This window comes from Canis lupus, chromosome 4, assembly GCF_003254725.2.
Source record: "Canis lupus dingo isolate Sandy chromosome 4, ASM325472v2, whole genome shotgun sequence".
Classification (NCBI taxonomy): Eukaryota; Metazoa; Chordata; class Mammalia; order Carnivora; family Canidae; genus Canis; species Canis lupus.
In genome coordinates, this window is record NC_064246.1 from 19,515,354 (window position 1) to 19,536,525 (window position 21,172).

At 41.7% G+C, this 21,172-nt stretch overlaps 1 pseudogene; it reads right to left on the minus strand.

Moving 5' to 3' along the window:
* Positions 1–2,583: 2,583 nt before the first annotated feature.
* Positions 2,584–4,219, minus strand: LOC112652000 (heterogeneous nuclear ribonucleoprotein A1-like; annotated as a pseudogene).
* Between the last annotated feature and the right edge of the window lie 16,953 nt (positions 4,220–21,172).

The window sequence follows — 21,172 nt, forward strand, 5'->3', positions numbered from 1 at the left end:
GCTCACTACTGTTCTGATTCTCATTTCTTTATTTACGAATGAAGTTGAACATCTTTTGTATTTTAAAAATAGCTTTATTGATGTACATCTTACATATCATATAATTCACTCACTTAAAGTGTATTTAGCATATTTACATTAGGCTCCCTGTTCAGCAAGGAGCCTGTTTCTTCCTCTCCCTCTGCCCCTACCCTGGCTTGTGGGCATCGTATGTATTCTCTCTCTCTCTTTTTTAAAGATTTTGTTTATTTATTCATGAGAGACAGAGAGAGAGAGGCAGAGACACAGGCAGAGGGAAAAGCAGGCTCCATGCAGAAGCCTGACATGGGACTCCGGGATCACACTCTGGGCTGAAGGCAGGTGCTGAGCTGCTGAGCCATCCAGGGATTCCCTCTCTTGTTTGTTTGTTTGTTTGTTTTTTAAGATTTTATTTATTTATTCATGAGAGACACAGAGAGAGACAGAGGCAGAGACACAGGCAGAGGGAGAAGCAGGCTCCATGCAAGGAGCCCAAAGCTGGACTGGATCCCGGGAATCCAGGATCACGCCTTGACGCTCAACCATTGAGCCACCCAGGCGTCCCTCTGGTGCTTCAAATTAATAAATGCCAGTTGTGGTCTCCAGTTAGTGTGACTATGGAAAATTCTCTCCTGTATTTCCAAGTGCTGCATGGAGGTGAGGTGGTCCTGACGAAATCTTCTATAGTTTATAAATGAGGAAACAGGGGCAGCCCGGGTTGCTCAGCGGTTTGGTGCTGCCTTCAGCCCAGGGTGTGATCCTGGAAACCTGGAATCAAGTCCTGCATCAGGCACCCTGCACGGAACCTGATTTTCCCTCTGTGTCTCTGCCCCTGTGTGTGTGTGTGTGTGTGTGTGTGTGTGTGTGTGTCTCGTGAGTAAATAATTTTTCAAAAAAATTTAAAAAATAAAAAATAAATAAATGAGGAAACGGGTACAGAGAAGTCACTGAGTGAGGAGCTCTGACTTCTTCCCATGTTCTTTCCATTGTTGCTCCTTGCTCTCACTACTCAAGGTTAAAGAAGTAGCAATTCTCCCTTGGAATCTATCCTTACTGCCCACATCTTTCTTGCCTTTCTTTTCTTTTTAAGATTTTATTTATTTATTCATAGACACAGAGAGAGAGAGAGAGGCAGAGACACAGACAGAGGGAGAAGCAGGCTCCATGCAGGGAGCCGGATGTGGGACTCGATTCTGGGTCTCCAGGATCACACCCCAGGCTGCAGGCGGCGCCAAACCGCTGCGCCACCGGGGCTGCCCTTGCCTTTCTTTTCTATCCCTTTTTTCCCATTTGGCAATTCAATAGGCTCGAGTCCAATTAAAACATTTCATCCACTTATTTTATTTTTTTTTTAATTTTTATCTATTTATGATAGTCACAGAGAGAGAGAGAGAGAGGCAGAGACACAGGCAGAGGGAGAAGCAGGCTCCATGCACCGGGAGCCCGACGTGGGATTCAATCCCGGGTCTCCAGGATCGCGCCCTGGGCCAAAGGCAGGCGCCAAACCGCTGCGCCACCCAGGGATCCCACTGCGCCACCCAGGGATCCCCATCCACTTATTTTAACACATATTTATTGGATCTCTGATATATTTCAGGCTCTGGTCTAGGGTCTAGAAACAATGGTGAACCAGACATGGCCGTGACCCTGGTGGCCAAAGTGAGGGAGATGAACAATTTTGTTTATTTTTTTCAAGAAAATATTAAATCGTTTATTGATTACACATGATAATGGACTATACACAAGCTTTAAATTTTTTATTTATTTATTTTTTTTATGATAGGCACACAGTGAGAGAGAGAGGCAGAGACACAGGCAGAGGGAGAAGCAGGCTCCAGGCACCGGGAGCCCGATGTGGGATTCGATCCGGGTCTCCAGGATCGCGCCCTGGGCCAAAGGCAGGCGCTAAACCACTGCGCCACCCAGGGATCCTTATACACAAGCTTTAATCCCATCTATCATTTTATCTGATACCATACTTCAATTTAGATATATTACATAGGATGTGCCAACAATCATAATAACCAGATAAACTCCAGGACTTTTCTTGGGTGACCCTTTTAATGGTGAACTCCAGGTCACAACACATCAACTGTCAGTTCAACCACACCAAGGTTTGTGGAGACAATGGCTTCTGTGCCCAAGCAGGTGGCAAATAAATTTCGAATGGAACCTGGCATCACCCTGAAGGAATTCTAACTTCACACTGTTGGGGTAGTTTACCAAGATGGCTTCAGAGTAGACTAACTTTACGCAGCACATTTAAAAAAAGACACATTTATTCAGCGTCATGATCAGACTATTACATTTAAATTTTTTTTTTTTTTTAATTTTTATTTATTTATGATAGTCACAGAGAGAGAGAGAGAGGCAGAGACATAGGCAGAGGGAGAAGCAGGCTCCATGCACCGGGAGCCTGATGTGGGATTCGATCCTGGGTCTCCAGGATCGCGCCCTGGGCCAAAGGCAGGCGCCAAACCGCTGCGCCACCCAGGGATCCCCAGACTATTACATTTAGCAATCAACAGCACGGGTGCAAAAAAGAAATCTACATTAAAACCCTTTGTTGGAATGCTTTACACGTTCCACAGAACAGAAACTAAAATAGCCTGTTATACAATTAGTCACAAATACAGTCCTCAAGTATTTTGCGCATACACATGAGTTGTCTAAACCATGTCTTCTTTGTAGCAGCTAGGCCCTGCCACCACTGTGCTTGGCTGAGTTCACAAATCTGTTGTAACCTGTAGCTTCCCTGTCACTTCTCTGTCTCTCCTCTCCTGCTAAGCTTTGTTTCCTAGCAGTAATTGAAACCTTCTGCCACTGCCATAGCTGCTGCTGCTGCTGCTGCTGTTAGAACCGCCACAGCCACCTTGGTTTCGTGGTTTGGCAAAGTATTGACCTCCACCACCATAGGGGCCAGAGCTTCTGCCTCCAAAATTTCCTCCTTTCAGGGGTCCAAAGTTTGAGGATTTATTGTTGTAATTGCCAAAGTCGTTATAGCTTCCGCCACCTCCAAAGTTGCTACCATCATTACCAAATCCGTGATAGCCATCCCCACTGCCATCATATCCACCACCACCTTGACTGCCACTGAAGCCACCTCGACCACTGATGTTCCCTCCACAACCAAAGTTGTCATTCCCACCAAAACCACCTCCATGACAACCACCAAAGTTTCCAGAACCACTTCGTCCTCTTTGGCTGGATGAAGCACTAACCATCTCTTGCTTAGATAGGGCTTTCCTTACTTCACAGTTGTGATATTTTTCACAGTATATTTTTTTATGACAATCTTGTCTATAGAGTCATGGTCATCAAATGTCACAAAAGCAAAACCTCTCTTTTTGCCACTACCTCGGTCAGTCACAATCTCAATCACTTCAATTTTCCCATACTGTTCAAAATAATCTTTTTTTTTTTAAGATTTTATTTATTTACTCATGAGAGACACACACAGAGAGAGGCAGAGACACAGGCAGAAGGAGAAGCAGGCTCCATGCAGAGAGCCCAATGTGGGACTCGATCCAGGGTCTCCAGGATCACGCCCTGGGCTGAAGGCAGGCACTAAACTGCTGAGCCACCTGGGTTGCCCTCAAAATAATCTTTTTTTTTTTTTTTTTTTTTTAAGAATTTACTTATTCATGAGAAACACAGAGAGAGAGGCAGAGACACAGGCAGAAGGAGAAGCAAGCTCCATGCAGGGAGCCTGATGTGGGACTCGATCCCAGGTCTCCAGGATCACGCCCTGGGCCGAAAGCAGAGGCTCAACTGCTGAGCCACCCAAGTGTCCCTCAAAATAATCTCTTAAATGATGTTCTTCAGTGCCTTCTATAATGCCACCAACAAAAATCTTTTTCACAGTTAAGTGGGCACCAGGTCTTTAAGAATCTTCTCTTGAGACAGCCCTCTTTGGTTCCACAACTCTTCCATCCACCTTGTGTGGCCTTGTATTCATGGCTGCATCCACCTCTTCCACGGTGGCATACGTGACAAACCCCAAGCCTCTAGAGTGCTTGGTGTTTGGATCTCTCATTGCCACCCAGTCCGTAAGCGTTCCCCATTGCTCAAAATGGCTCCTCAGGCTCTCATTGGTTGTTTCAAAGCTCAAACCTCTGATGAAGAGCTTCCACAGCTGCTCAGGCTCTTTGGGAGACTCTGACTTAGACATGACGGCGCTGGGAGGGGAGACTTTACCGATGCTTATTCGGTGGCGTCCAGGGGCAGAAAGAAAGATGAACAATTTTAAAGTTGAATAAACACACATAGGTAATTTTTTTTTTAAAGATTTTATTTATTCATGAGAGACAGAGAGAGAGAGAGAGAGGCAGAGACACAGGCAGAGGAAGAAGCAGGCTCCATGCAGGAAGCCTGATGCAGGACTCGATCCCGGGTCTCCAGGATCATGCCCTAGGCTGAAGGCAGCGCTAAACCACTGAGCCACCAGGGCTGCCCATGGGTAATTATTAATGTGATAGTGGCAGAAATGAAAAGGACAAAGGAGAACATAATTTAGAATTGGGGCACCAGGGAATACCTCTGAGAGGAAGTAACATTTAAGATGATGCCCAAAGGCCAATAGGACTGAAGAGGAACAGAGATGAGCAAAGACTCTGAGTAAGAAGATGCTGGGAAAGACCAGTGTGAATAGAACACCATTATAAATGAGCACAGCCTAGAGCCTGCAGATGGTGTTAAGAGGACTAAGAGGGATACAAGGCCTTGCTAGCCACAAGGGGGAGTCTGGAGTTTATTCCAGGAGTAATAGGGAGCCATTAAAGATTTTGAGCAGAGGATTGACAAGATCCAATTTGTGTTTTCGATTTTTAAAGATAAGGGGCACCTGGGTGGCTCTGTCTGTTAAGCAGCCAACTCTTTGTTTCAGCTCAAGTCTTGATCTCAGTGTCCTCAGATGAGCCTCCCTCTAACTCGGAGCTTAGTGGGGAGCCTGCTAGAAAACACTCTCTTCCTCTCCTGCTGCCCCTTCCTCTGCTCTATGTGCTCTCTCTCTCTCTCAAATAAATAAATACATAAATGAATCCTTAAATTTTTAAAGATCCGAGGTGCCTGGCTGGCTTAGTTGAAAGAGCATATGACTCTTGATCTCAGGGTCATGAATTCAAGCCCCACATTGGCTGTAAAGATTACTTAAGTAAACTTTTAAAATAAAAAATAAATTTTAAAAGAGCACTGTGAACGAGTGCACGATGGGAGATTTCATTTCAGCGAAGTTCAATAACTGATCTAGGGTAATGAAAGTCAGAAAAGCAGGTCCTTATGGGGAGAGTGGCAGGGCTGACTATGAGAGCATAAAGAAAATTCTGGGGTCACAGCTACACAGGTGTATTCATTTACCAAAACTCATCAGAATGTTAATATCTGTGCATTTTACTGCATGTACATTTTACCTTGATTAAAAAAAAAAAAATCATTCTGGCTGCAGTTTCTTAAACGAAGCAGTTTTGTCAAGAGCGAGTCTGTTTCCTGGCCCCGGTTCTTGAGCTCGGTCAAGAAAGAATTCGAAGACAAACTCTTAAGCAAGCTAATGTTTGTACAGCAGTTATGTGAAGGTATCCTCCGGAGATAGAAGAGTGGGCAGGTCAGGGGAGGGTGAGGGAGGAGCTACACCAAGGGGATCAGGCCTGTCTTTCCTTTTTTCCCCCTCTTTTTAAAGCAATCTCTATGCCAAACCTGAGCTCAACCTCACAACCCCCAAAACCAAGAGTCTCAGGCTGTACTGACTCAGCCAGCCAGGAATGCTCCTTTTTATGTTTAAATAGGTTAAGGGTCATAGCCAGGACAGTTCCTGACCAAGGTTGCAACCAATGATCTGACTCCTCCTATCGGTTGGGAGGGGCAGTTCGGGGCCCTACAGGATCCTCGTCCCAACTGGGACCTTACCACCGCTTTCCCTTCCTACCATGCTGGGGGGGGGGAGGGGTCAAAACCACAATGTAAACATATTATAAGGAAGCAATATATTACTTTAGGGCAGTGGCCATAGGGAAGAGGGCAGGCATGTCCCCTAGGGTCTGCCCCAGCTGCTTGGAACTTGGTTTCTGCCCTTTTATCAGAGGGATAGCGCTTGTTCCCTGCTTGTATCTAATTACCTACTCTGTCACTGTCAGGGTTCAAACTACATAAAATTGAGGTTATAGAAATTGTTTTTAAACCAAGGCCCAGAAAGATTAATAACTTAGAGTCTCCCAGGCCTCAAAGTACCATTTAGTTCATTTAAGACTACTATGCTCTAGGGGAATCCTTGGGTGGCTCAGCGGTTTGGAGACTGCCTTTGGCCCAGGGCGCGATCCTGGAGTCCCACGTCGGGATCCCGGCATGGAGCCTGCTTCTCCCTCCTCCTGTGTCTCTGCCTCTCTCTTTCTCTCTGTGTCTATCATAAATAAAAATAAATAAATAAATCTTAAAAAAAAATAATACTACTGTGCTCTAGAAGCAAAAAGGAAGAGGGTAAAGTCAACTACTAAATATGAAGAAATGCTTTCTACATAGTTCCTAAATATTGATTATACTCTAATATCATATCTACTCCTAAATTTTATTGCCGACTAAAGCATATGTTTTGACTTCTAAACAGAATATTTTAACTTAAATTCAGTGAGTGTCCAAGAGCTGGGCTTCCCAGCTCTCTAAAAGTGGGGCTTCACACCGTATTGGGATCAGCTGAGCAGCTTTAAAAATATTAACACCTGGACCCCTCCCCAGAGATTCCAATGTAAACTAGTCTGGGGGACGACCTCGGCATTCAGATTTTTAACCACTCCAAGGCTGAAAGGTTGCCAAAGTTGGAAATCCCTGCCTACCCAGTTCCACCTGGATTCCATTCCTCTATCTTTAAAATGACTCCCATCAAAGATTGCCTGAGCGTTTTTGCATAATAAGGGCCCTGGAAACTGCCATTGACTTCTTTTGGATTATGTAAAGATAACTTTAAGACCTTACATTAAGATTTAGATTTTGGTATTTTCTCAATCCCCAAGTCTCAAACGGTTTTATTGCGGACCTGAAATCGGCTCTCCAGCGCCCCACCCCCATTTTTGGAGCTCTGAGGCCATGATTACATCTACCCTTCTGGATATCTTCTTGTGGTTCATTCAGTGCCCCATTCCCCTTGGCAAAGCAGAGTTTGCTTTTGAGTGTGTTTTCTGACCCTCTTCCAGCTTGCTGGGTTAAAATTTTTTGTCTCCTAAAAATGAGTGGGAAATATCAGAAAGGGAGACGGAACATGAGAGACTCCTAACTCTGGGAAACGAACTAGGGATGGTGGAGGGGGAGGTGGGCGGGTGGTGGGGGTCACTGGGTGAGGGGCACTGAGGGGGGCACTTGATGGAATGAGCACTGGGTGTTATTCTATATGTTGGCAAATTGAACACCAATAAAAAATAAATTTATAAAAAAATTTTAAAAATTAAAAAATTAAAACTTCTCTATAATAAAGGGAAAAAAATTTTTTTTGTCTCCTTTATCCAGTTCTCTCAGGTCTAAAAGGGATGGAATTAATGAGGGAAGAATAAACCATTCGTCCTCTTTCCTCTTCACCCAGAAGGCTAGATGGGAAAGTAGGAGAACTGCAAATCCCAATTCAATGGGGGCAGTACAGACCAATTACATTCTAGCCTCAGGCAAACCAAAACTACCTCCTTCCATCCTATTGTGCATTTTTTTTTAAGGTATACTAATGTTTTCTCCTACACTCCCCGCTCAAATCTCCTTCAACTTGTTCAGGATTTCTGAAATTGCCTCATTTCCACCATGTATGTACAGTTTCCTGACAATACTTATTTGTCAATCACCTTCCAAGTTCCAGATGAAACATCTCCAAGTCCCCATGTTTAATTTACAGAATACAGTGCTCCCCGTAAAACACAATCAACTGTACTACAGTACTTTTCTTCCTTGGGCAGTGCAGTTGCATTGTTTAAGAATCCGTATCATAGGGATCCCTGGGTGGCGCAGCGGTTTAGTGCCTGCCTTTGGCCCAGGGCACAATCCCGGAGACCCGGGATCGAATCTCACGTCGGGCTCCCGGTACATGGAGCCTGCTTCTCCCTCTGCCTGTGTCTCTGCCTCTCTCTCTCTGTGACTATCATAAATAAATTAAAAAAAAAAAAAAAGATTTAAAAAAAGAATCTGTATCATGAAACGGTGAGATCCTGTGACATAAGAATATTAAATATTCTTTTGAATATGTAAATATGGAGATAATACAAACTTCCTAAGTTAAAAAATTCAATAATACATGATTTCAGAGTCAGGGAGCTGGGTCAATTGCAAATATTGTTGGTACATAAGCCGCTAAACAAAGATCATTTTGCTGTAGATATTTGTCCAAATTAGTCTTAAAAAACACAATGTTTGGGGCACCTGGGTGGCTCAGTGGTTGAGCGTCTGCCTTTGGCTAAGGTTGTGATCACAGGGTCCCGGATTGAGTCCCATATCAGGTTCCTTGCAGGGAGCCTGCTTCTCCCTCTGCCTATGTCTCTGCCTCTCTCTGTGTGTCTCTTATGAATTAAAAAAAAAAAAAAAAAAAAAGAACCATGATGTTTGAATTGATGTGAGATCTTCAGGAGCATAGAAGATGTTATTTATTTTATTTTATTTTTATTTTTTTAGAAGATGTTATTTAAAACGAAATGATTCTGTTTGAACTTTCTGTACATGAGTCCATTTTCCCAACTGGACTGTGAGTCCCTGAAACTCAGGAACCTGGCCTCTCATATCAGCAACCCCTTCCCTCAAAGAACCACAGAACTTTAGCAAGGTGGATGTTCAACAAATCTGTGTTGGATTTGTAGTGCTTAGACGATAGTGGTTCTATTCACATGGTAATTTCTGAAGTAATGTGGTGATAAAAAGATGGCCTCTGGGAAATAAATGTAAGGGAGAATTATGAAGCAAGAATCGGACTGGTTATCCCACTCTCTCCAGGCAGAGGGACACTTTCTAGCAGACCAGAGTCTCCTGTGCCCAGTGAAAGGCCATTGTCTACTTTTCTATTACCTGCCTCACCCAGTGTTAAGGGAGGACTGGAGGGAATAAAGATCATAAGATACAGTCACTGACCAGGATTAATTTACATTCTAGGGCCGAGGTCTTCAAACTGGAGTACTGGGAGATTTGCCAGGGGATATGTAGGTGCATATAATGTAAGAAAATTGTATTCCCAATAAAATCTTTACTGTTTTTTAAATATTTTATTTATTTATTCACGAGAGACACAGAGAGAGGCAGAGACACAGGCAGAGGGAGAAGCAGGCTCCTTGCAGGGAGCCCAATGTGGGACTCCATTCCAGGACCCCAGGATCATGCCCTGAGCCAAAGGTAGATGCTCACCGCTCTATTACCCAGGCGTCCCCCCAATAAAATCTTAAAAAAAATAATAAAGGTACCTCGACTATACCCTTCAGTAGCCTGATTCAGACTATCCTTATCCATATCCTTTCATGACAGCATTTCTCCTACCTCACAAAGAGGTCACTCACTACCCATCTCTGTCCCAAATACTACTGCCCTGTAACATCTCCAATGTGACAACTTCTTAAGATGCCATACAAATGGACAATGGAAAATGGCCCAATTTAACGTTCAGTCAAAATAGCATAAACCCTCCGTAGCTTCTTGCTATTCCCAGACTTAAACATATTTCTGCTAAGGGTGGATCACTAATTTATAAAAGGGGTGTACTGGCCTTGGCCTTGGCCTTGGGATGTTCTGAAATCAGTGTGGATGGTGGAAGCAATGACGGTTCTGGTTTAACCTAATTTCTTTCATCCTTCAACTATTGTCCAATAATGCACTGTTCATGAAGGAAAGCCTGGGAAAAGCAAAGAGAACTTCAGTTCTAGAACAATCTAGACTATTGAAAGGCTTAAAATAACTTATTATGAATTTAAGTTTGTTTTTTGTTTGTTTTTTGTTTTTATAGAGGGCAGCGCAGAGCCTGACCGGAGGCTTGAGCTCACGACCCTGAGATCAGGCCCTGATCTGAAATCAAGAGTCAGATGCTTAACCAACAGCCACCCAGATACCCCTGAATTTAAGTTTTAAAAATTATCTTCATCTGTTACAGCATTAATCCCCAGGATGTGTCATTAGCTGGAAAGAAAATACAATTGAGTAGTTGAAGTAGTAGAAGTTAGTAAGACTGATTCTTTTATTTTTTTTTTAAGATTTTATTTATTTATTCATGAGAGACAGAGAGAGGCACAGACACGGGCAGAGGGAGAAGCAGAGGGAGAAGCAGGCTCCATGCAAGAAGCCCGATGTGGGACTCAATCCCGGGTCTCCAGAATCATGCCCCGGGCCAAAGGCAGGCACTAAATCGCTAAGCCACCCAGGGATCCACAGGACTGATTCTTTTATTTTATTTTATTTTTTTATGATAGTCACAGAGAGAGAGAGAGAGAGAGAGAGAGGCAGAGACACAGGCAGAGGGAGAAGCAGGCTCCATGCACCGGGAGCCCGACGTGGGATTGATCCCGGGTCTCCAGGATCACACCCTGGGCCAAAGGCAGGCGCCAAACCGCTGCACCACCCAGGGATCCCAAGACTGATTCTTTTAAATGAAACTAGAAAGTTTCCTTGAAATACCAATTTTTTTTTTTTTTTTTTTTTTTAGTAAATATTCCACCAAGGTAGAGCTCAGTAGCATGACCCAGAGATCAAGTCACATGCTTTACTGACTGAACTAGCCAGGTACCCCTAGAGTACCAAATTCTTCAAGTTTTTGACACTGGATAAAACCCACAGGTGAATATTTTGCATAATTTATTTTAGATTCTGTGTGGATTATTAAATACCATAGTTACCACGTTAAATCACATCAAAAATATTTCGCATTAAATCACATCAAAAATATTTCTTCCCTTACTACAGGCCATCTGGGTAAGTTTCCTATGTTTCATGAAAAGTTACTATGAGAGGCACCTGGGTAGGTCAGTCATGCCTTCAGTTCAGGTCATGATCTCAGGGTCTTGGCATGGAGACCCACATTGGGCTCCCTGCTTAGTAGGAGTCTGCTTCTCCCTCTGCCCCCTTCTCCTGCTCCTGCGTGCTTGCTCTCTCTCTGAAAAAAATAAATAAAATCTTTAAAAAAAAAAAAAAAGAGAGAGAGAGAGAGAAGAAAGGTTATCATGAACCACAGACTCCATAGCTCTAAACAGCATAGTTATTGCTGCAGTTTCCATAGGTCAAGAGTCCTGGCAGGGGATCCCTGGGTGGCGCAGCGGTTTGGCGCCTGTCTTTGGCCCAGGGCACGATCCTGGAGACCCGGGATCGAATCCCACATCGGGCTCCCGGTGCATGGAGCCTGCTTCTCCCTCTGCCTGTGTGTGTCTCTGCCTCTCTCTCTCTCACTGTGTGCCTATCATAAATAAATAAAATTTAAAAAAAAAAAAAAAATTAAAAAAAAAAAAAAAAAAAAAAAGAGTCCTGGCAGGGTTTGACTGTATCTGCTACTCAGGGTCCCACAGTCCACAGTCAAGGTGTAGTCAGGGAGTCTGATCTCATCTGAGGCTTGGGGTCCTAAAGCTCACCGTTTGTTGGCAGAATTCAGTTTGGTGGTTGTAGGACAGAGGTCCTAGATATCTTGCTTATGTCAGCTGCTCCTAGAGACCCCTGCCGTTCCCCATCAGGTGGCCAGCTCACAAACTCCCTCACTGCGGGAGAGCTTACTTCCTGGAAGCCAGCAGGAGAATCTCTCCAGTGGGCTACACAAGGTTTATAGAAAGTGACTTAATCAAAGGAGTAACCATCCCATTGCAATTACAGGCCCCGCCTACATGGGGGGTGGGGGGAGCAGGGATGATAGATGCTGCAGGGCAGGAATATCTTTGAATGTTTTGCCCACCCCACCATTTTCATCTCATTGCTATTTTTGAAATGTTTAAAATTTTTTGCTCTCTATTACCAAAAAACAAAATTATATTTTACTGGCTAGAGCAGCTGATTAATTTCTTGCATTATATCACTTCCTCTTTTTTGCTAAAATACACAGGGAAAATGTGATGATGTGTCCAGAAAAATTAATAGAATGATTTAGGATCCATCTTTAAGTAATGGAATTCTTTAATAATCCTTATTTAATTATTCCTTAAAAACAATATCGGAGGGATGCCTGGGTGGCTCAGTGGTTGAGCATCTGCCTTTGGCTCAAGTCGTGATCCTGTCCCCCCCCCCCCCCCCCCCCCGTCTTTCATGAATAAATAAATAAAATATGTATATAGTGGATACTTTGTAAAATTGAAGACCTAATACACAAAACCTTAAGGGGCACCTGGGTGGCTCAGTGGTTGAGCGTCTGTCTTTGGCTCAGGTTGTCATTCTGAGGTCTTGGGATTGAGAGGTCCTGGGATCAAGTCTCACATCAGGCTCTCTACAGGGAGCCTGCTTCTCCCTCTGCCTGTGTCTCTGCCTTTCTCTCTGTGTCTCTCGTGAATAAATAAATAAAATCTTTAAAAAGAAATAAAAGAAATCTTAATATCCTTACAAAGCTTATCACCAAACAGGCGAGATAATACAAATGCACAAATAACTATTATAATGCTGGATGTGTAAAATAAAATAAAATCACACCAGTTTCTATAGAAATATTCAAAACTGAAAATAAGTGAAGATTTCAAGGTAGAATTAATATGACAGGTAAAGCTAAAAACCAGGGCCCAATAAGGCTTTTTTTTTCCCCCAATAAGGTTTTAAATCAAACATATTTGATATTACTTAAACCGATAAAATTAGGTAGAAATATCAGAGGGCTTCATACAAGAGGTGTAAGTGGCAAAGATGTTTCCAAGAAAACATCATGACCTGGATTTCTGTCTATTTCTTAATACTTCAGGAGCTGGCCTGATAATCATGGCATACCTTGATTTTGCCCAGAGGACTTCGTTATCTTCGAGGTGAGCCAGTGCTCTCTTTGGAAACCTAAAAGGTAAATACAAAGCTCCTTCACCAGTTCTTCCTCAGAGGGTTTATGCTATTAGCACAGAATCTCATGTACTAATCTGAAGTTAGCTTGGAATATTTATCATTTAACCCCAAAGAAATTTCTGCCACATGAAGCCCAGGACATGATCAATAGACAAAAGCAGATCATTTTGCTCTCTACTATTATCTCTCAGGTATGGGGTAATATTTGGAATGAGTAAATACCATTCAAGGGCTTCCCACCATTAGGAATTGGGAGTGATAGAAGAGAATATTACTCATCCTAGTTTCCTCTGTTGAGTTTCATCTGGCTCTTCTTTGAGACACTAGTACCAAAACTTACTCGGCTAAATAAAGTTACATTGTATTAATGATTATGAAACTTTTGATTCATTAAAAAAAACATTTCTTGAACTCCAATGCTAATGCTAGACATTGGGTCAAAAGTTGAAGCCGAAAGTGAAAAAAAAATAAGTAGTTGTTGACCTTACATAGTGGAAAAGAGGAGATACTCATTCAAGTTCTTTCTTTTTTTTAAATTATTTTTTAAGATTTTATTTATTTATTCATGAGAATACACAGAGAGGAGAAAGAGAGAGAGAGGCAGAGACACAAGCAGAGGGAGAAGCAGGCTTCATGCAAGGAGCCTGACATAGGACTTAATTCCCCGTCTCCAGGATCACTCCTTGGGCTGAAGGTGGCGCTAAAAAAGCCATCCGGGCTGAGCCAGATGGCTGCCTTTTTTTTTTTTTTTTTTTTTTTTTTTAAGATTTTATTTATTCATGAGAGACACAGAGAGAGAGGCAGGCTCTATGCTGGGAGCCCAAAGTGGGACTCAATCCCGGGACTTGATCCCGGGACTCTAGGATCATGCCCTGGGGCGAAGGCAGGCGCTAAACAGCTGAGCCACCCAGGGATCCCCACTCATTCAAGTTCTTGTGACATTATTAATTACATATCTTTTGGGGTGTCTGGGTGGCTCAGCAGTTGAGCATCTGTCTTTGGTTCAGGCCGTCATTCTGAGGTCCTGGGATTGAGAGGTCCTGGGATCAAGTTCCACATCAGGCTCTCTGCAGGAAGCCTGCTTCTCCCTCTGCCTGTGTCTCTGCCTCTCTGTGTGTGTCTCTCATGAATAAGTAAATAAAATCTTAAAAAAGAATTCATATCTTTTAAAAAATACGTATCTTTAAAATTCTACTTACACATTAAATTATTTAGAGAAGTAACAGTTTGTATCTTAGTAATTTGTGAATTGATCTTATGAAAAATGAATGATTAAGTATTTTTTTGTTTCTTCATTTTTCTTTATTTTTTATTGAGGTATCATTGACATATTAGTTTCAGTTATATAATATAATGATACATGTATATATTGATACATTGTGAAATAATCATCATAAGTCTTGTTAACATCTGTCATCCACACATAGTTACAGATATTTTTCTTGTGATGAGAACTTTCAAGATCTACCCTCTTAGCAACTTCCAAATATATAATATAATATTGTTAACTATAGTCACCATGCTGTACAGTACATTGCCCAGGACTTGTTTATTTTATCACTAGATGTTTGTATTGACCACCTTTAAAATCTTATTTGGCTGCTTTTAGTAACTTATTTTATAGGACAAATCTTTATAAATTTTTTTTCATTTTTCATTTTTTAAAAATTTAAATATTAAAAAAAAATTTAAATATTGTTGATATGCAATGTTACATTAGTTTCAGGTGTACAACATAATGATTCAATAAAATTAAACGTTACATTATGCTCACAACAAGTATAGCCCTTATAAAATGTTTTTATAATTTTATAAGTTATCACACTGTGTATTAACATCATTTCTTGTTAAGAAATGAGGACTTGGGGGGCATCCCTAGGTGGCTCAGTAGTTTAGCAACTGTCTTCCGCCCAGGGCATGATCCTGGAGTCCCAGAATTGAGTCCCACATCGGGCTTCCTGCATGGGGCCTGCTTCTCCCTCTGCCTATCTCTCTCTCTGTCTCTCATGAATAAATAAGTAAAATTTTTTTTTTTAGTAAAATCTTTTAAAAAAATATTTAAATGTGGGATCCCTGGGTGGCGCAGCGGTTTGGCGCCTGCCTTTGGCCCAGGGCGCGATCCTGGAGACCCGGGATCGAATCCCACATCGGGCTCCCGGTGCATGGAGCCTGCTTCTCCCTCTGCCTATGTCTCTGCCTCTCTCTCTCTCTCTGTGACTATCATAAATAAATAAAAATTAAAAAAAATATATTTAAATGTAAAAACCAAGACAGCGTAAGTTTTATTATATTGATTATACTTTGAAATGATATGATATTTTAATATGTTAATCTAAATGAAATACATTATTACATTAATTTTGTCTGTTTTAATTTTTTTTAGTATGGCTACTGAAAAAATTAGAATTATGTATGTGACTCACATTCTATTTCTACTGGACATCATTACTCTGTACATTGGGCTAAATTTGGAATTTCAAAGTTTTGACAAATATATTCAAGCTGCTTAATAAGATAGAAGAATGTTACAAAAATGTATTGACTTAACAATATTTAATATTCTAATCTTTTTTTATATATATATTTTATTTATTTATTCCTGAGAGACACACAGAGAGAGAGAGGCAGAGACACAGGCAGAGGGAGAAGCAGGGAGCCTGACATGGAACTTGATCCTGGGTCCCCAGGATCACACCGTGGGCTGAAGGTGGCGCTAAACCACTGGGCCACTGGGGCTACCCATAATCTTTCTTTAATAAACAAAATGTCTCCTATAGAAGAAAATTGGATACAATTATATATTTATTTGTCAGTCTTGCTGAATCTTCTCACAAAATGAGAAAGTGAATGACACTAATCATTGAGTAACAAATCTTTTTGAAGATCAAGTAGTTTCTAATTCTTTCCTTCCAAAATCCAAAGGAAGAACTAGTCAAATTGTCAGCTATTAGATCATTAAGAATAATTTTTGAAAATAGAAAGTATGTGATTTTTGGCACATAAGTAGGAAGAAGTTGAAAGAATTGGGTGACAGCAATAACAAAATTCCTTTCATTTTCAACTACTTAGGTATGTGGACAAGGTTTTTCAGAGCTGATTGATGCTGAACCTCTCTCATTCTAGTCATAATATTCATTCTGTAGATGCTTAAATTATTTTTTTAAAGAATTATTTATTTATTTATGATAGACATAGAGTGAGAGAGAGAGAGAGAGAGAGAGAGAGAGAGGCAGAGTATGTCACAGTCAGAGGGAGAAGCAGGCTCCATGCCGGGAGCCCGATGTGGGACTTGATCCCGGGACTCGAGGATCGCGCCCTGGGCCAAAGGCAGGCGCCAAACCGCTGAGCCACCCAGGGATCCCCTAGATGCTTAAATTAATTGAAAAAAATTTTCTTTTTTTTTTTGTTTTTTTTTTTTAATTTTTATTTACTTATGATAGCCACACACAGAGAGAGAGAGAGGCAGAGACACAGGCAGAGGGAGAAGCAGGCTCCATTCACCGGGAGCCCAACATGGGATTCGATCCCGGGCCTCCAGGATCGTGCCCTGGGCCAAAGGCAGGTGCCAAACCGCTGCGCCACCCAGGGATCCCGAGAAAAATTTTCATACTGATTTGTGTCATTAGGTATACAATTCCAATACAAATTTTTTCTTAATAATTATCAGAATTGGGTAGCATGGGTGGCTCAGCAGTTTAGCACCTTCAGCGTGATCCTGGAGACCCAGGATCAGGTCCCACGTCGGGCTCCCTGCATGGAGCCTGCTTCTCCCTCCACCTGTGTCTCTGCCTCTCTCTCTCTCTCTCTCTCTGTGTGTCTCATGAATAAATAAACAAATTTTAAAAAATCTTAAAAATAAAAAAATAAAAAATAATAATTATCAGAATTATATTGTTATTTTGTTAAATTGCATAATAATAATGCTAACAATAGTTCATTCCAGAAGAAATGTTTTTAAAACTCAAGTGTTTTTTTTAATGAAGTGTGTGTGTGTGTATACATATATATATATATACACACACACACACACACACATTTATATAAATAAATAATACAGACATACAGAGATGTGATATGGGATCAATCCATAAAATACTTCAAGAGTTCTGGTTTCTGGTCCTGGCCAAGATAGAGTAATCCCACTACAGCCCATCTTTCTCAATGATTACAACTAAAAATTCTGGACAAAATATAGAAAGTAACTACTTGAGGACACTTAAAACATAGTAGCAGGTAGATTGGGGAGGAGAACCAAAGGGGAAGGACATACACAGTTTCCAATATTTCTCCTCTTTTATCTCTTTGCTTTGACTCCAAGATGGCTATAGCACATAACAGCACAAGTGGTACAGGCATCAAAACCTAGAGAAATCCTGTATTTCTGGTCAGACTACCAGGAAAGGGGGTTCCTGCAAGCAAGAGAGTGTGGAGGAATCTTTCTTGTTTTTTCTTTTTTTTTCTTTTGCCTGACCCCAGGACAACCCCAGTCACAGAGCTGTATTGCAGTGGCAGTGGCACAGCCTTTTAAAATGTCCAGCAAGAGGGGTGCCTGGGTGGCTTAGTTGGTTCAGTGTCTGACCCTTGATCTCAGGGTTGTGAGTTCAAGCTCCAAGGTGGAGCCTACTTGAAAATAAAAAATAAAATAAAATAAAATAAAATAAAATCTCAGATAGGATGCCATCTGGGTGGCCCAGTGGTTGAGTGCCTGCCTTTGTCTCAGGGTGTGATCCTGGGATACCGTATCTAGTCCCACATTGGGCTCCCTGTGGGGGAGCCTGCTTCTCCCTCTGCCTGTGTCTCTGCCTCTGTGTGTGTGTGTGTGTCTCATGAATAAATAAATAAATCTTTAAAAATAAATAAATGAATAAAACTCTCAGTGCACCTTGGTAGCTCAGTTGGTTAGGCATCTGCCTTCATCTCTGATCATGAACCCAAGGTCCTGGGATAAGGCTCCCTCATTAGTGGGGAGTCTGCTTCTCCCTCTCTCTCTAACCCTAAACCCTGCTCATGCTCTTGCTGTATTTCTCTCTCAAATGAATAAATTAAAAAAAAATCTAAAAACAACTCTCAGCAAACTAGGGATAAAAGAAACTTCCTTCTTCTGAGAGAGAAAGTCTACAAAACATTGCAGCTAATATTACACATAATAGGAAAGACTAAATGTTTCTTCCTAATATATGAAGAAGACAAAGATGTCTGCTCTCATTACTCGCATTAAACATTGTATTGGAAATTATAACCCATACAATAAGGCAAGAACAGGAAAAGGCATACTGATTTGAAAAGAAAGAATAAAACAGTCTCTAATCTCAGATAACGTGATTGTCTATGTAGACAATATCAAATAATCTACTAAAAAACTGTTAGAACCAGAGGTTCCGGGGATCCCTGGGTGGCTCAGTGGTTTGGCGCCTGCCTTTGGCCCAGGGTGTGATCCTGGAGTCCCGGGATCGAGTCCCACATCAGGCTACTGGCATGAAGCCTGCTCCTGTGTCTCTGCCTCTCTCTCTCTCTCTCTCTCTCTCTGTCTATCATAAATAAATAAATAAATCTTTAAAAAAAAAAAAAAGAACCAGGGGTGCCTAGGTGGCTCAGTTCATTAAGCATTTGCCTTTGGCTCAGGTTGTGATCCTGGAGTCCTGGGATGGAGCCCCGTATCAGGCTCCCTGCTCAGTGTGGAGCCTGTTTCTCCCTCTCCCTTTGCGCCTCCCCCTGCTCATGATCTCTTTCTCTCAAATAAATAAATAAAATCTGAAAACAAACAAAAAAGCACCTCCTAGAACCAGTGAGTTTAGTAAAGTCATAGATTACTAGCTTAACATTAAAATTCAAATGTTTTTTTCTTTTAAAGATTACTTACTTCTTTATTTTTATTTAACTGAGAGAGAGAGCACGCGAGTGCGCACCTGCACAACTGGGGGTGGGGGGTGGGGGGACAGGGAGCAGCAGGCAGAGGGAGAGGGAGAAGCAGGCTCTCTGTTCCTTGGGGTCATGACCTGAGTGGAAGGCAGTGGCCCCATCAACTATATTTTTATATTCTAGGAATGACCAATTAGAATTTGAAATTTTAAAAAGTACCCATAGCCCACCAAAAATGAGATATTTAGGTTTATCTAACAAAATATGTGCAAGATCTATATACTGTGGGACGCCTGGGTGGCTCAGTGGTTAAGCATCTGCCTTTGGCTCAGGTCATGATCCCAGGGTCCTGGAACTGAATCCTGCATCAGGCTCCCTGCAAGGAGTCTGCTTCTCCCTCTGCCTATGAATCTGCTTCTCTTCTCTGTGTCTCTCATGAATAAATAAATACAAATCTTAAAACAAACAAACAAACAAACAAACAAAACTAGCCCAAATGAAGTGGACTTAAATGTAAGTGAACAACTACAAAACTTCTGGAAGAGGGCAGACCGGGTGGCTCAGCGGTTAAGCGCCACCTTCAGCCCAGGGCCTGATCCTGGAGACCGGGGATAGAGTCCCAAGAGTCCCACGTCAGGCTCCCTGCATGGAGCCTGCTTCTCCCTCTGCCTGTGTCTCTGCCTCTCTCTTGCTCTTTCTGTGTCTCTCAAGAATAAATAAATAAAATCTTAAAAAAAAAAAAAAACTTCTGGAAGAAAAATGTAAGAAAATATTTGTGGCCTTTGGTTAAGCAAAGAGTTAGATATAATACCAACAACAAAACTCATAAAAGAAAAAATTGATAAATTGATCCTTAGTAATATTAAAAAGTTCTGCTCCATAAAGAGATCCAGTTAAGAGAATGAAAGACAAACTGCAGACTAGGATAAATATTTGCAAATCACATATCCAACAAAGGACTTTAATCCGAAATATATAGAGATCTTATAAGACACAGCAAAACACTATGACAAAAAAGCCAAGAATATACAGTAGGGAAAGGATAGTTTCTTCAATAAATGGTATTGGGAAAACTGGACAGCCACATGCAAAAAATAAAACTGGACCACTATCTTTTACCATACATAATTTCAACTCAAAATGGATTAAAGACTTGAACATAAAACTTAAACCATAAACTTCCTAGATGAAAACATAAGGGGAGTAAAGCTCCTAGACAACAGTCTTAGAGATGATTTTTTTAAAAGATTTTATTTATTTATTCATGACAGACAGAGAGAGAGAGAGAGAGAGAGAGAGAGAGAAGCAGAGACATAGGCAGAGGGAGAGGGAGAAGCAGGCTCCATGCAGGGAGCCCAATGTGGGACTCAGTGTGGGACTCGATGTGGGACTTGATGTGGGACTCGATGTGGGACTTGATCCCGGGTCTCCAGGATCACACCCTGGGCTGAAGGTGGCGCTAAACCACTGGGCCACCGGGGCTGCCCTAGAGATGATTTTTTAGATTTGACACCAATAGCAAAGGCAACAAAAGCAAAAACAAACAAGTGGGACTATATCAAACTAAAAGCCTTCTGTATAGCAAGGAAAACCATCAATGAGATGAAAAGGTAACCTATGGAATAGAAAAAAAATTCATAAATCATATATCTGATAAGAGGTTACTATCCAAAATATGTATTTAAAAAAAGTAAAAAAGGGGATCCCTGGGTGGCACAGTGGTTTAGCACCTGCCTTTGGCCCTGGGTGCGATCCTGGAGACCTGGGATTGAGTCCCACGTCGGGCTATCCTGCATGAAGCCTGCTTCTCCCTCTGCCTGTGTCTCTGCCTCTCTCCCTCTCTCTGTGTGACTATCATGAATAAATAAATAAAATCTTTAAAAAAAAAAAAAGTAAAAAATAAACTCATACAACTAAAAACCCCCATAATTTATTTTATTTTTATTTTTTAAGAGAGTTCATTTATTTATTCATGAGAGACACAGAGAGAGATGGGGCAGAGACATAGGCAGAGAGAGAAGCAGGCTCCATGCAGGGAGCCTGATGTGGGACTTGATACCAGGACCCAAGGATTATGCCCTGGGCCGAAGGCAGGCGCTCAACCGCTGAGCCACCCAGGAGTCCCCTCTGCCCATTTTTAATTTTTATTTTATTTATTTTTTTTAAAATTAATTTATTATTTTTATTATGTTTTAAGATTTTATTTATTTATTCATGACAGACACAGAGAGAGAGAGAGAGAGAGAGACGCAGAGACACAGGCAAAGGAAGAAGCAGGCTCCATGCAGGGAGCCTGACATGGGACTCAATCCTGGGTCTCCAGGATCACGCCCTGGGCCAACGGCAGGCA